Source organism: Globicephala melas, chromosome 17 (assembly GCF_963455315.2).
Source record: "Globicephala melas chromosome 17, mGloMel1.2, whole genome shotgun sequence".
In the NCBI taxonomy this organism is placed as follows: Eukaryota; Metazoa; Chordata; class Mammalia; order Artiodactyla; family Delphinidae; genus Globicephala; species Globicephala melas.
Window position 1 is genome coordinate 11,120,040 of NC_083330.1, and position 16,268 is coordinate 11,136,307.

The following is a 16,268-nucleotide window of genomic DNA, read 5'->3' on the forward strand; positions in this document are numbered from 1 at the left end:
AGATATTATGTCTATTTTGTTCACAGTGTACCCCAATTCATGGACAGGAGTCAGGCTACGTGCAAGTCACATGGTGTTCAATAAATTAATTACTGAATGATTCATAAATGAAGGCAAACACGATGTTATGGAAACAAAGAAGGAAAAGAATGAAGTCACCATAAGAAAATGAGACTTTGTTCTTAGATACAAATCACAATTTGTCTCTCATATTGGGACAAATTTGACAGTCTAATTCTTACTCATCTTTCAGGCTCCAACTCATATTTCACCACTTTCATGAATTCTTCTGATAGTCCTAGTACTCTGGGACTCTCTCCCTTGCCCATCTTCTAATTGACATTAATAACTTACCACTAAAGGCCTTGTATAGCACTTTGCTGCATGTGTGTGTGGGGGGGGTACATCTGCAAACTGTTTCTCCAACCCTCCGTCATCTCTTTGAGAATGTGACCCTCATCTTATACTTCTCTGTATATCACAAATCCCACCACTGAGGATTTGTGTAATTCTGTGCATGTGTTTGGTCTGTTTTTATTGGACGCGGGGGAGACCAGAGAGCATCAAGATGTTTTAAAACATCAGGTTCATCAACGCTCACAAGCCATGGGCACTCCTGGGGGTCTCCGAGGAGAAATATCTCTGAATAACAGAGGAAGATGACAGTGGTAAGACTGGGGACACAGTTTCTCTTTTTTTCTCTATTCTTTTTTTTTCCAATTGTGGAAGCATATATAGAACATAAAATTTACCATTTTAACCATTTTTTGGTGTACATTTTAGTGCCATTAAGTGCATTCACATTGTTGTGAAGCATCATTACCATTTCTGTCTTACATAAGCCTTTTTAAATGCCTGTTGCATAAGCAAGTGAAAAACTGTCATATTCTGCCGTACATTCTATCAATTATATCAACAGCAATCCTCCCAAATTCCTGGGGGGCAAAGTTACCCTTAGTTTTCTTCAAGCTATCCCAGGACTTCGAGAGGCATGATTACTGAAAAAGTCACTGTGAATAGCACTGAAAACTAGATAGAAATAGGAAAATATAGAAAAACATCAAAAAGTGTTCAAAGCAAATTTGGCAAATAACTTTAAAAACTGTTCCAAATGAAGCTCGAGATGACTTCCAGTAATTTTCCATCACCGAGAAAGCATCAACGTAACCAAGTTTGTTTTCCTTACCCAAAGGTTACTTTATAACTCTGTCTTGCAAGTACTTCACACCAAATAACTTTGTGCAGAAGATGTTTCCCCTCATGCATTTGTCCATTTAACAGTTGTCCTCTACAAGAAGTGCCCTTGTTTTTACACGGCAGATAAACGGAGCAGGGCAGCTGAACCATGACAAGCAAACTCTTTACATCACCACTGGCTGCCAGCAAACAGTTTTCTCCCTTTAACCATATCCCTTTTCCTCTCCCCATAGTAGTTTTTTTTTTTAATTCATAAATCCTCTATTCAATACATATGTTTAAGTTCAGAAAAAGACATTAGGAGAGTGTCATCTGCACAATACGAATGCGCAGTGAGTGGGCCCCTGCTCAGCAGGTCAAAGCAAAGACCTGGGGTCACACAGCTGACGTTCCCATCTGGTTCCTGCGAGCATGAGCTGAACAACTCAAGGGAGACACCAAACCTCCGAGCTTCAGCTTCGGCCGCTGTAAAAGGGGCGCAACAGCAGTACTTACTTCATATGACGTTTGTGAAGGTTAAATGCAACAAAGGAACTTAGGGCACTAAGTCCCGTGCCTGGTACAAAGTAAAAGAAGTGATAGTAAGTAATACTAGTATGATTTTCATGGAACAGGAAGAAAAGTAACAGTTACAACTAAAATCAATCATCACTAACAAGGTGGGAGTAGGAAAAACTCTTAAGAATTTGGATCTTTTCCCCTCAAATCAAAGCTTTTACCAGCTCTTTACATCACATATCCTAAGGGCCAGGGCATTCTCCTTTTGTACAAGATAACCCGACGGACATGCAGGTTATGAAAGGCCAGGTTAGGAGCTCATCTAAATGGGGAGACTGAAAGGAATCCAAATTATGTTTAAAAAACAAAGAACAGGGCTTCCCTGGTGGCGCAGTGGTTGAGAGTCCGCCTGCCGATGCAGGGGACACGGGTTCGTGCCCCGGTCCGGGAAGATCCCACATGCCGTGGAGCGGCTGGGCCCGTGAGCCATGGCCGCTGAGCCTGCGCGTCCGGAGCCTGTGCTCCGCAATGGGAGAGGCCACAACAGTGAGAAGCCCGCATACCGCAAAAAAATAAATAAAATAAAGAAAGAAAGAATCTGGGAACTTGTTTCTGGGTAATTCCAAGGTTTCAGGAGCCCTGGAAACACGGAAAAGAGAGGTGACAAGCTCTCTAGCTATGAAGAAAGGTCAGCCATATTGAAACAGTTTAGGACATCCCCAAGCAGACTATGGCCAGTAAAAAGTGACCCACGATATCAAGTGATTAATAAACTACTTTTGGAGAAATCATGTCTGATGTTGAATGTTAAGTCATTCCTGGTTCTGAGCCGTGATGATGACTTTATCATCCCTAAAAGCTTCCCAGTAGTCTGCTGCACACAACACCTCGTCAGTGGTGATCCTGGCAGGCAAGAAGCAGGGGCTGGGTCGCAAGCAGAGCGCTGTGGGATGGAGAAAGGACGGGAGCTGAAGGACAAGGGCTTGGTGAGAGGAAAAATGGAACTGAAGAGCTAGCGTGGATTACGGGACAAAAGCGAGGGGAGAACGTAAGTTCTACTAGGAATCCTCAGGAATACTGGGGAGAGCCCTGAACCCTCAATATCTGACGTGATGAAATCTTCAGTTATTCTGTTTAGAATAAATGTTAAAGAAAATATAAAATCTGGAAGATCTGGGGACACTCTGACTACAATTATTAATTCATATATCTGTTATTAACTTAAAATTTTATGTAATTATACACTTCTATTTGGACGGATCCAAAGATAGGAAGAAACCAGGGTTAGGAAGTTAGGGTTAGGAAACTAAAATTACAATGATACTTTACTTAAAACACGTAAAAATGGTGTTATTTTATCAAAACTCTTGCATGTTAATAAGTGCAGAAGTATAAACCAGGAACCAAGAAAGATCTTCGATATGTCATATGACATCCTGAATACCGAAAGCATCGCTGACAACAGGGATCAGCCAGAGTAAATGCAAGTTCCCGTCTCGCCGCTCACTGTGTGAGCTGGAAAATTCACTCCAGCTTTCCACGTCTCCTGAGTCTTCAAGATCTGTCAACGAGAGCTAAGAGGCCCCGCTCAGCTGAACAAGGCATCTGCGGTCCTCACGCTCCCACCCCACCATTCATTCATAAGTGGGCTCTCTCCATTCCTGATGCCCCCTGTTTCCCAAGCCTCGTTGGGGTTTGAGGAGCCTCCACAGTCCCCTGTTGATTGTTGGGACCGCAGCATAACGCGGGAGCTTGCGTTTGGCTCAGTGCGTCAAGGCTCTGCCCCCGCGCCACCTCGGAGGTGGACTTTCTGCTCCAGCCACCACCAGCCCTGCCGCTGCTCCTATTCACCCGCAAGAAAGCACAGCCCGGCCTCCAGCGAGCAGTGGAGATCTGGGCAATAACAACAGCCGGTGATAGGTTCTCATGACAATCAAGTGGGATCATGTCTACACAAGTTCTGTATAAAAATGAGAGATCAGACCATGATTTTGTGTTAACAGTCACAGAAAGATGCCTAAATGCCCCACATCAACCATCGAGCTGGGATTCTTTAATAAATGTTATGTCAATCCATATACTGTGCTCTCAGTTCTTTTTCTCTTGTCACGACATCGGGATCCGACCCAGCGAGCAGGCAAAAACATTATTTGTCTTTATTTACAAATCCACCTGCCTATAGAAGCACACAGCTGCAAATGTAAGGGCAACACACTTACAAATGTTACCGCTACTATGGAGAACTACAGACGTCTCAGGTGTGAAAAACTGGGGGTAAACTTCATTTAACAGATCACAGTTAATAGTTGAGGGTAACTCCCAAAGGCATCTACAAGTTAGTCTCAGATTCTCTCCACAATACAGGGCAGTATGCAGCTCCTGCAGGAGCCCTCGAGCTCCCTCACACTCTCCCCCCGGAGCCCCGCCAGCCCCCTCACACAGGTTGAAATCTTCTCCTAAGGGGACGCACGGCACCTCAGAGGCCCGGCTGGATGCGCCGTGCTCAGCCACCTTCATCTCCCCGAGGTTGCACTGACCTATGCAACAGTCCTTTTCCTCCCCTTTCTCTTCCTAGCCTCCACTTCACCTTTTTTATAAGTATTCTCAACAGAAGCTTTAACTAAGCTGTTAGCACCTTAGCCCAGGTCATAAGTTCTGCTGGATGGTTCCAGGTTTGTGTAAAGTTGACGTACTGAGATCCTGGAAATGAGAAACAGAATTCCGCCCATCATTAGGGGTTAAAGCACTATTTTAAAACTGACAAGACATTTAGTATAAAATTCATTACTGGAATAAGAAATAATCCACATAGTGATCACAGAGGGAAGCTGCAGCACTTCACGCTAAGTCTGTTCTCGTGGACTCTAGTTAGCCGGCTTCTTTAAAGCTGTCTTTCATACCCAGACACTGTCCTGTTTGTCGGCTACAGTCACTCACTGGCTTAGTCACCAAAGCTCCCTGCCATCTCTGGACAGGACTCTGACAGCTTCCATAGCATCAGTTCTGTCACTAACATTTACTTCTTTTCAACCTGCCTAAGATTATATTAATTTAACCAGGCCAGAGACATTCTTTTGCTGTTAAGATCAGCCTGGAGGCCCGACGTGTCCGCACTCGGCGTGTTTCTGCAGGGTCCGCTTCCAGGGCTCTCGCTCCCATTCCCTCGCGTCGGGGACTCTGCTCGTGGTGGCCACGCTCAGGAACACAGAAACGTTTGCCTCAGTTGACACTGCATTAACTCTGGAGGTGAATTACTTTGGAGGTATGCTTCTGCTAAATTATAACGGGCACATTCAGGTCGATCATCCCCCTTCTATCTAACCTGACATATTCCTCCTTCGGGCAGTGGGAGCTGCCACCTCCTTCTCACGACACCCACTCCCCAGAGAACACCTGAGCCAGGTGACTGCCTGAGCTGCCCAGGTCGGGGAGCATTCCAGGCTGCCTCCTCAGAGAACCCGACACTCTTTAAAAACTCACACAGCACTCAAGGCGCATCATGGCTATTTTCCAAATGTTGGCTACTACAGGAATTTTCACTGATTTATGTGGAAATGACATGATCTGTGTTAGTGTTTGCTGGTAATATTTAAGCTCAGTTAGCCAGCCCATGTAGGAGACCATGTTAAACTGACTGGGCTTGAGACCTACTGGAAATGGGAAATGGGAGAAAGTTCTGCAGAAGGGTATGTAGAGTGAGTAGGTGGGTGGTGAAGACTAAAGGAATTTCATGAGGAGAAACCAGATAGGAGGAGCTTGGAAGGTGATGGAGCAGAGAAAAAAATGAAGCTGATTTTAAATATGTTGTGTTTGAGGTGGGTGAGGGTACCCGTGAAGTAAGAACTGGGAACTGAAACTTGAAAGAGAGGCAGAGGCTGAGGAAACTGATTCTAGAATGATCACCACAGAGATCATTCCTAAAGCACGGGAATGGTTGAGATTCATAGAAAAAAGAAGAGAACCGAGAAAGGAAAGAGGAAGCTAGCCGGTAAGACATACTGCCATGCATCTTTCGTCCCTTTTGGAGCACACGTCTGTTTATGGAAGGGTGAGTAATTGTTGTGACTGGAGCTTAGGGTGGATGCAGAGACGCAGTGTAGCACAAAGAGGAGACTGAAGGGCAGACATTTCAGTCAGGAAAATCATTTTCTCAGCTACAGTAAGATATCTAAGTCCCACTAAAATTGTCTGTATCACCAATGCCCCTATAAACATATTTTATTCACACCGGATAACAAAGCCCAGTAATCTACCTGTCAAATCTAGAGAACGAAAACCTCATCTCTGTTTAGTTTTTAGTTTATCCATGGCTAAACAATAAAAACCCAATTTATGTATTTTTCTTGTAAGATCTTAGAAAAGTTCACACAGGATTTTGCACATCAGTATTGATATATTCAATCATAATCATTATATTCCATAATAACATTATTTTCCATAATAACAAAATTTGGGTTGCAAATTTTAACTATCCCTTTAAAGTTACACAATTCTACTCAATACTAGCCACAAGGAACTTGATTTCTATCTGCTACCAACCAACCATTTCTGTAAATTTCTAGAATATAAGAGTCTTCGTGGTTATATGATACCTATAAACCTATGCTGTGCAATGAAAACCACACATTATTCATTTAGTTTCTGTTGCATCACTCTGGACACTCAAGGATCTCCTACGTGGGTTTCTTTACCAAGCCCTACAACCATCTGGCAGAGTCTCACTGAAAACTGCTATTCCATGTATCTGCCTCCTCTTGTTAACAAGAGCACAAGAGAACAAAGGTGAATAAAATACAAGTGTCCATTACGTCGATTGCTTTTCCATGCTCTGCACCACGGCTTCCTGTACTCTCTCCTGGAGTCCCACCCACTCACACTCCCAGATTTTCTCACTAGGCTGATGTATTAGTTATGTTATAGGTCAGCCACTTACCAGAGAGACTCCCAAAGACAGTGATATAAAAGATATTCCTCCCTCTCATATAATAGCCAAAGGTCATGAGCAGTCTTCAGGGCTGGTAGCTCTGCTCCACGAAATCATTCAGGGACCCAAATTCCTTCTACACTCTTGTCCCACTGTCTCTGAGGGTGTTGTCCTCATTTCCATCTTCAGAGCTGGCGAACCACACCACAGTTTGCAAGAAGGGGAAGGAGAATTCAGGATAGCACGTGTCACTTCTGTCCACATCCTGTTGGCCAGAGCCTGGGAAATGTAATCCTAGTTGGGCAGCCATGTATCCCTGAAATTGGGGATTCTTTAACTGAAGGAAGAACTGAAGGAGGAAATGCACTTGGGGGACAATTAGAAGTCTTTGTCACAGCTGGTTCAGATTTAGACTTAGACAAGGCCAGGTCTGTCCACTCTGGGCATTTCTCATACCAGATCCCCTCGAAGCCTCTGCTGTAAGTCTCAAGCACTGCACTAAGTACTTTATGTACATTAACTCATTTAACTCTCACAACAAAGAGATGAAGTGGATACCATCATGGCCATTTTAGAGGTAAGAAAAGCTGAATTTAGAGGACTAAATCACCTTTCCCAAGCTCAGACAGCTAAGTGGCAGAAACAGGAGGACAGGGTAGACTGAGGTGGTCACAGGGCTTCTAAGTAGATGTGAAATAAACTAGACCATTGAGAAAGCTCTGAGCTAATAAGCATGGGATTGAAAGGTGGGCTCCCATGAGGAGCCAGAGTGAAGACTGGGAACCAGACAGAGAGCAAAAGGCTGCTCTGCTTGGAGGATGCATGATGCTGGAGTTAAAAGGATGAGACACGGCCATTCTCTCCAAGTCGCTGAGCAAGTTTTTTCTCCCTGGGGCCCACCAAACCCTTGGTCTAGCGGTAACTCGCCATTTTCTGCCCAGCTCACTGGAGGGGGAACTCACGCAGGGTGCCATGGTCAGCGTCCACGTTTCAGGACTCACATATTATATGCCAGCCTTTAGGCAGAATCTGTCTGGGCCTTGGAAATATAGAGATGAACAAGCACACAATCATCCCTCCCCTCACAGAATGCAAAGTCTAGCAGGGAAAACAGACATTAGATTATATGCTCATGAGAATGTATAACAAATGTAATGGTGGGGAAAGTATTGGCTAGTAGGGGCCACCGCCTGCCTGATATAAAGGGGGAGGGGCCCCGTCACAACCAGGAGGGAGGGGCCCATTCTTCCCAGAGAACTCGTGGAGCACGCTGTGAGGAAATGACCCTGGACCTGACCATGAGGAATGAGATGAGGTAACAACCTGAGAGGTACGCTGTGCAGACCACAGTACACACGTATTGCTACTTTAAGCCACTGCCTCTAATGGCTGCAAAAAAGATGATATAAGAGTTAAAAACCAAAAAAAAAGTATCCATATTATTATACCATTTGACTTTCTTCTCGGATTCTCATTTCCGAGATCCTGACTCTGATTTACTGTATTTATTTTTTTAAGCAATTTTTTTTTCTTATTTTTAAATTAATTTATTTTTTGGCTGCATTGGGTCTTCGTTGCTGTGTGCAGGCTTTCTCTAATTGCGTCGAGAGGGGGCTTACTCTTCACTGCAATGCACGGGCTTCTCATCACGGTGGCTTCTCTTGTTGCAGAGCACGGGCTCTAGGCACACGGGCTTCAGTAGTTGTGGCATGTGGGCTCAGTAGTTGTGGCACACGGGCTTAGCTGCTCCACGGCATGTGGGATCTTCCCAGACCAGGGCTCAAACCCATGTCCCCTGCACTGGCAGGAAGATTCTTAACCACTGCACCACCAGGGAAGCCCCCTGATTTATTTTAATTTGATCTCTAGTAAGGGTTATTTTTTCCTGGAGATCCTTGCTTCCTTAATATTGATGTTTTCATGTAATTCCTTCAACTTTGCCCATCTGATTGCCCTCTCCTATGGCTTTTTCCTGGGGCAACTAGTAGTTACAACAGATGACATCTGTAAATAACCAGTTGCTATAAAATGTTAGTTACAGTCACCACAATTAATGAAAATAAACTGCAAGAATATTTGTATCATCAGCCCAACTAGAGCACCCCTGGAGCCCTTTCAGTCTAAAACACCTTTGGCAAATATCCACAGGATCAGAAACATGTACCATCACAACAGAAAATAAACTGCCTGACAGTGGACAGTTCTGATGTCATTATTCACACAAGCCAAGACTAGAGGCTGTTAACTAAAGAACAGGGAAGGCTACCCAGTCGGTGTCTCTGGAGTTTGGACCCTCATGATTGACTAGATCCATAATTAACTCAGCTCAGAGCAACTACAAAGAGTAAAAAATCCCCTGACAATAAGAAAGAAAAAGTAAGAATTTAAGAAGAAGCAGTGCTTGCCTCTTCAGAGGGGTAGGTAAGTTCTCCTTTCTTGAGGTACTTTACATCCAGGACTGTGTTGCTGTATAAATCACAAATACTTTATTCATTCCCCAGATATTTACTGAACACCTAGTGCATGCCACACAGTGTCCTGGGTACTGAAAATGACACAGTAACAGGTAGACACAGTCCATGCCATGTGCACCAGTCAACACACAAATAAATCTATGGTTATAAGCTGGGATGAAGGCTATGGAGGAAAATTGAAGAGTTTGATGAACATTTTAAGAGGAGAGAGTATTTTGATTAAGGGGCCAGGGAAAGTATCACTGAAGAAGCTATTTAAGCCCAAAATGAATAGGAATAGGCCAGCAAAGGAGCTGAGAGGAGCTGAGAATGGTGATGAGCTTTGAATGCAGAGCATGGGGTCTGACAACCAAGGATACGGAAGAGGGAATCAAGGCTCCTGTGTAAGTGAGACAGTGAGGTTACCTGTGTTCTGCCCAGGTCCCTGGCTACAGCAAGCCAAGAGGGTCATAAAATCTCCACCTCTCAACACAGCCCCCAAATTCTCAGTGTTCAATTGTTTTCTGTCTTCAGAGTCAGGTAGGAAGGAAGAAGTTATCAACAGCTTGAATTCTGACTGCTGAGGTTGCCACTGTGTCAATCCTTGAACTCTCCAGGCAGAATGAATCATTAGATATTCTGGGTTCACGTAATACTTTGGCCACACTTCACTGTCACACTACTGCCGTATTATAATTACATCTTTACAAATTTTTATCTCCTTCTAGCTTTTGAGGTTATAATGTACAGAAATGTTATATTTTTATTTATATCCCTGAAGTCTAGGACACTGCCTGGAAAAGAGTAGCTACATTTATAAATGTGTAATAAATAAATACATGAAAAAATAAGTTAAACAGTCACTACATTCTGTAGAACTCTCTTGTATTTCAAGGAGATATGAGTTTATATACATTATGTATTTTTATGTGAAAGTGTCTAAAGATAATAACTAATGAGAAATCACTTCTTTGCTTTATTGGATGAGTCTCAAAATCTTAGTGAAACAGAAAGAAAGAAATTGAAAAATATACTGACCCAGGCATTAAGTATGCAAGTAATTATTTTCTTATAAAAATGTCAATGCAGGACTTCCCTGGTGGCGCAGTGGTTAAGAATCCGCCTGCCAATTCAGGGGACACGGGTTCGAGCCCTGGTCCAAGAAGATCCCACATGCCGCAGAGCAACTAAGCCTGTGTACCACAACTACTGAGCCTGCGCTCTAGAGCCCTTGAGCCACAACTACTGAGCCCACATGCCACAACTACTGAAGCCCATGTGCCTAGAGCCCGTGCTCCTCAACAAGAGAAGCCAGCACAATGAGAAGCCCACGCACCACAATGAAGAGTAGCCCCCACTCGCAGCAAGTAAAGAAAGCCCGCGCGCAGCAACGAAGACCCAACACAGCCAAAAATAAAAAATATAAATTATTTTTTTTTTAAATGTCAGTGCATTATGGTCATGAAGGTACAAAGCCCTCCACATACCACCTGACTTCAAAATAAATGCATCCATCCTTAAAAAAAAGTCAGCACTGAGTTATTTTGTGCCTTCATTGAAAATGTGATGGTTTCAACTAAAAAAGACTTAGAGTCCAAACTAATATCATATGAATGTAATTATTCTCAAAAACGTCCTATTTGGAATCATTGCATTTTGCACAACAATGCCAGCCGCCCGCAGTGGCTCAGACACCCTCACACCCGACAATGGCCAGGTATCAAGTGTAATAGGACCCGACGCAGCAGACAAATTAAAATGTGTCTTTGTCGAATGATACTGTTTCGAGGAACATAAGTGACATGGCAATTAATGTCTGTGAACAGCTGGTTTTAAAGATTAAAGAAAGTGATTACTTTCCCCTGCCAATGGACAGAGCCATCTAAATGTGCCGAGTTGTTGGCATTTTAAGATACACGTCCGTGAAATACTATGGATGAGAGCACGCTGTTCAGAAAAATTGAACCCAGTCTTACGATAGGAAGAGACAATTTTGAAGTACTGCAAGAGGCAACCCAGAATTGCAATATGCGAACCAGGAACTATGTATTGCTGTTTACATGGTTAGAGCCAAATAGACTTATCAAAGCAGGAAATCATTGGATTACAAAGAAGGATTCAGATTCTTCCTGTATATGCTGCTCCTTTTCATCCCATAATAGTGGTCTTTAAAGGCAAGAGACTGTGATTGAGAGAGAGATGTTGCGAGAGAAAGAGACGTGTTTCCGTGTATTTGGAGGATTACTGCCAGCTTTAACAGGAGTTTTCCTCAGAATGGCTGTGTGATCAGGAAGTCCCAAAACCATGAATACAAGATATGTCCAAGGTCCAAATATCAATTTCTCTTTAAGCCAAAATGTCTCCATTAGCAAATTGGCGTGGTGAGCTCTAGTGACCAAACCCATCATGGTAGAGCCTTGACATACCAAGGGGATGTGTCCTGTGATCTTCCAGATCTCACGAACATTCAGCAATAGTAACAGAACTGGCAATGGGCTGTGTTTTGAAGGATACTTTCAAAAGTGACAACACTCTTATCACTCCAAGAGATTTACTCCTTGGGAAATGCGGCCAATTCATTAATAGCAAATATCTATTATTGAGATCTTTGTTTTGTAGCTACAAAGGCAGTTAGAAGATGAAGGTGGTCACACTGGAGATGTGAAGAGGTAAGAGCTGAGACATCTGAAAATACTGTTCCTGATTGGACTGATATGGTAGGTGAGGATGCTGGTGGAATTGCAGATAACTACTGCTATGTTTCTGGCTTAAGGAAGTAATCAGAGGTGTATGACGCCTTTACTGTGATATGGAAACTGGGGGGTGGGTGGGAGCAGGGGATGGAATTTTAAAGAGAAAACAAGGCTCTTAAGGAAAATCTTAAGATACTGTTGACTGGAAAATTAATAAAAGTTATGTCAAGTGTCAAGTATCAGAGCTGCACCACAATACCCAGATGTACGGAACTCACCACTAGGATGGATGTGAACATTTGGGGCGTGACTTATTGGCTTTTTGAGCACCTAAGGGCAAGTAGTAGGGGTTTCAGCGGGCGGAGAGGGAGTGAAGCTTGCAGACTGAAGCTGAGTAGATTCTTTGATACGCAAGTCAGAAAAAAAATTACAAAATAGTTACCATCATCAAGTAGCTTATTAGCACTTTCACGCTACATATCATTGACAGTGAAGAGTCTAGGCAGGGATGTTCTTTACCATGTTAGTGCCACAGGCAAGACTCAAAGGCAAACAGAAATGCTTGAGGGAAAAAATTAAATGACTTCCCTGTAATGTGTGAGGCTGAATGGCAAAGGTCAATATCCTGCCCCATAAGCTCGTGTGTAATAGAAAATCTTTATTGACAATATTGATCTCTGTTATCATTGCACTAACTGGTATCTAAAAGTTACCATCTCTACCTTAATCCTTATTTAGAAACATCCAGTTGTGAAATATATTGACGGCACCCAGAAGCAACTAATCAATAGTGCAGGGACTTCTTCTGACTTGGAAGATCAGAACTTGGCAGATAAATGGACTTTCTGTCTCAGCTCTCAAATCAATAGATCAATTGGTTCTGGCTCCAAGTATTCAATATATATTTAACCTAAAAATAATAGACTCTTTAGACCCAGTTCTATGCACCTCTCTTTGTTGGTAAGCTATGTCTATAAGTTATTGGGAAAAGACTAAAAAATAATTGACAGGAAATTATTGAAAAGGCAGGGAATCACTAGTGAAAAGCCAGGGAATCTTTTTCATACGGGCTCCTAGAGACATCTCTGGTTCATTTTCTCCTCTAAGTCTTATAGATTCTACCCCTGTAATAACTCTCAGGTCTTTCCCCTCCTCTCTTCTGACCTATACCCACTCTCATTATCTCACCCTTCGGCGCAAGTGTCTCCGAACTCTCCAATGCCCTTTAACTAATTCATTCAACATACGTTAATTGAGCAGCTATTTATGCAGCAGGCACTATTCTAGGTACTTGGAACTCACAGTGCTTAAGGAGTTGACATTCTACAGGGGAAACTATACAAACAGGAAGCACAAGAAGTCAACTGTATAGTATGGGAACAGGTGATAAGTGCGATGAAAACACAAAACGAAGGTAGAGCGAGGTAAGGAGGATGGGGGCGTGGAAAGGTATGTTACGGTGTTAGACAATCTGGCAGGGAGTCCTCGTGGAGAGGACAGGGTAAAATCGGAGCAGACTCTTGGCAAATGCTGAGGAGCTGGCAGAGCAGATACCGCGGGGCGGTGGGGAAAGCGGTCCAGGCAGAGGAAACGGCCAGAGCACAAGCCCAAAGCCAGGGGGTGAGGAGGGCCTGGCTCTCATGCAAGCGAGTGAGGGGTAGAGAAGTAGAAGCGAGGTTGGACTCTTTTCCCACAACACTCGAGTTGGCAGTGGAGGAGGAGAAAGCACCAGAGACTTCTCTTCCCCACCACCACTCATTCTATCCATATATTATGTTGATTTTTCCCCATTAATATCCTTCTGATTTCTTTCCTTATTTATTTTACACTCCCATCATTCCTCACAGGGATTGCTGAGGTAGGTCTCACCTTCCAATCCACTGGTGTCCTGAAATGGGTTTCAGGAATTCCTCAGAAGGGACTCAGGGCTTGAGGGGGGACCCACTTATCACCCTGAGAAGGCTATATCAAAGAATGTTTTTTTGAAATGTTCATTGGCGTTGTCTCTGGGTGATAGGATTTCAGAGGATTTTTTTTTGAAAAAATGTATTTTTATAATAATATTACACAGTTGACTCTTGAACAATGGGGCTTAGGGGTGCCCACCCTCTGCACAGTCGAAAACCCAAGTATAACTTACAGCCTGCCCTCTGTATATGTGGTTCCTCCAATCATGTAGTATTGTAGTATTTACTACTGCAAAAAATCTACATATTAAGTGGACCTATACAGTTCAAACCTGTATTATTCAAAGGTCCACTGTAATAATTCTTATAATAAAAATATTAATAATCAGCTCTTTCATTGGGGGGAAGAAGGTTTACCCTACTTACTTATTGGCATGGAGAAATGCATTACACTGTTGAGTGAAAAGCAATTTATAAGATGATCTAAAGTATATATGATTTCTATAATTTTTTAAAACAGCAATGTTTTGTATACGCTCCATACATTTTATAAAAACTAGTACTAAAACCTTAATACTATGACGTATTTATATTGAAACTACCTTTGTTAATGCTAATTAAGTCTCCTACCCATTCTCACCTCTTGATATATACTACCCCCCTACTGACTCAGTCACATTGAGAAACCCACAAAAAGACAGCCACGCAATCATTTCTTTTTGTGCAGTGCTAAGATAAGGACTTACAAAATGGCATTGGAGAGACTGCATAGGAAGAGGCTGCCATTCCTCCGAATGTATCCTTACATGGTTAAGGGCTGGGACTATAGACATCAACTTGGAGAGAATTCCCTGGTGGTCCAGTGGTTAGGACTCCACGCTTCCACCGCAGGGGGCATGGGTTCAATCCCTGGAACTTGGGAATTCTCCACATTTTTGTCCAGATTCCCTACAACAACAATACTGTCTATTTATCTCAGCTGTCCTTTAATTTCTGTCCTTTAATACCTATCCTTTAATTTCTATTTCTCACATCCAGAAGCCTGTTTTTCCTCACACTGAAATAAGTGCTTTATCATTTCAATCTCTCCCCTTCAGAATTCCAAACTCTTACTCACGTCCTAATCATAAAGGGTTAACTGTGGACCTTACCTTACGCTTGTTCCTAGAAATCCTGACCAGGAAAGCTCTCCTCAGTGAGCCCTCGGTCTCTTTATTTTATATCTAAGTCATCTTCCTAGTCAATGAACCTCCCTAAAAGATTAATGTAGTTTGAACTTTTATAGAGGAATATCATTTGTGCACTGTCATATTTAGCACAAATGGTGCTTCAGTCACAGCTCAGTAATATTCCAGCATATTATTTCCAAGGCATTTGAGAGTTTAAAGAATTATTGAAGGGCACACTGTACTCGTTTGGTAATAAGGCAGAGAGCACTGCCGTCTACATATGATTTCAACAAATGGAATCACTGCTAATTTCACCACACGTAGCAAAATAGTTGTGATAATAACCCAGGTTAAATATCCCACTGGAAGAAATAGATGAGATAGAGTCTTTTATAAGACCTCCAAGAAGTATGGAAGAGGAAGTCCTAGGAGTTGAAGGCAAGATGCTGAGAAATCATCTTCCCACATTGAATACACACCCTTGATACTGTGGTTTTCTCAGCCCTGGGGGTTAGGCCACGGCCCCTCTTGGCCATTATTTGTCTGCAGAAGCCACTGAGCTGCACTGCAAGACGTAGCATGATGCAGAGGTCAGAGACACAACAGAGGAAGGAAGAAGATGCTGTCATTTAGGGAGAAGCTGTAGCCACAACAAAGCGCAGGTATTCGGGGAGAAAATTCCCTGATGACTGCAGCTTTGTAAAGAGCACAGGTGAGACTAGTTTGTCTTTTTTTTTTTTTTTTAACATTTGAATTGATAAATATGTTTTAGAGGAAGGAAAGGTCTTGCTCGCTGTCAGGTGTCACCAAATAGTTTAAAGGCTTCAGGATGTACACTAATTAGAAAGACAGAGAAAAACCTACTGTCATGAAAGGTCCTTTCACATACAATGCTCCAACTCGATTTCAGATATTGACTTTTTTTATTAAGTTATCCACTCTAAGCCATGATGGTATTTAAGTCTCCAAGTTATGAGAAACCTGAGAGCAGGAACGGATCTCTTCTGTTTCTGGATTAATAAAGGCATAATATTGCCATTTGGGGAACTAGCTTATTCAAAACACATTCCCATACAGTTTCTCCTGCTTATTAAAAGTTATAGTCTGCTATTAGAATTAATGAGATGTTTTGAGGATACTGGTACTTGTATTAGTTTGCAAAAAAACACAATCCTTTATTTAGACAAAAACAGCTCCACCTTGAGGCTGCCTGCCAGCAACTTCAAGCCCCTCCACTCCACCCGCTATGTCTTTGCTTCTCGTGACCAAAGGAGTTTCAGCCTCTTAGGAGAATGCTCCTGGAACGCTCTTTGGGCAGCATCTACAGGTTACTAATCAAGGGAACATGAAATTATTTCAGTAATATTTTGGTATCTCTCAACTCCTGGAAAAAACAGTAAAAGGTACAGGTAGACGTAAAGCTCCTT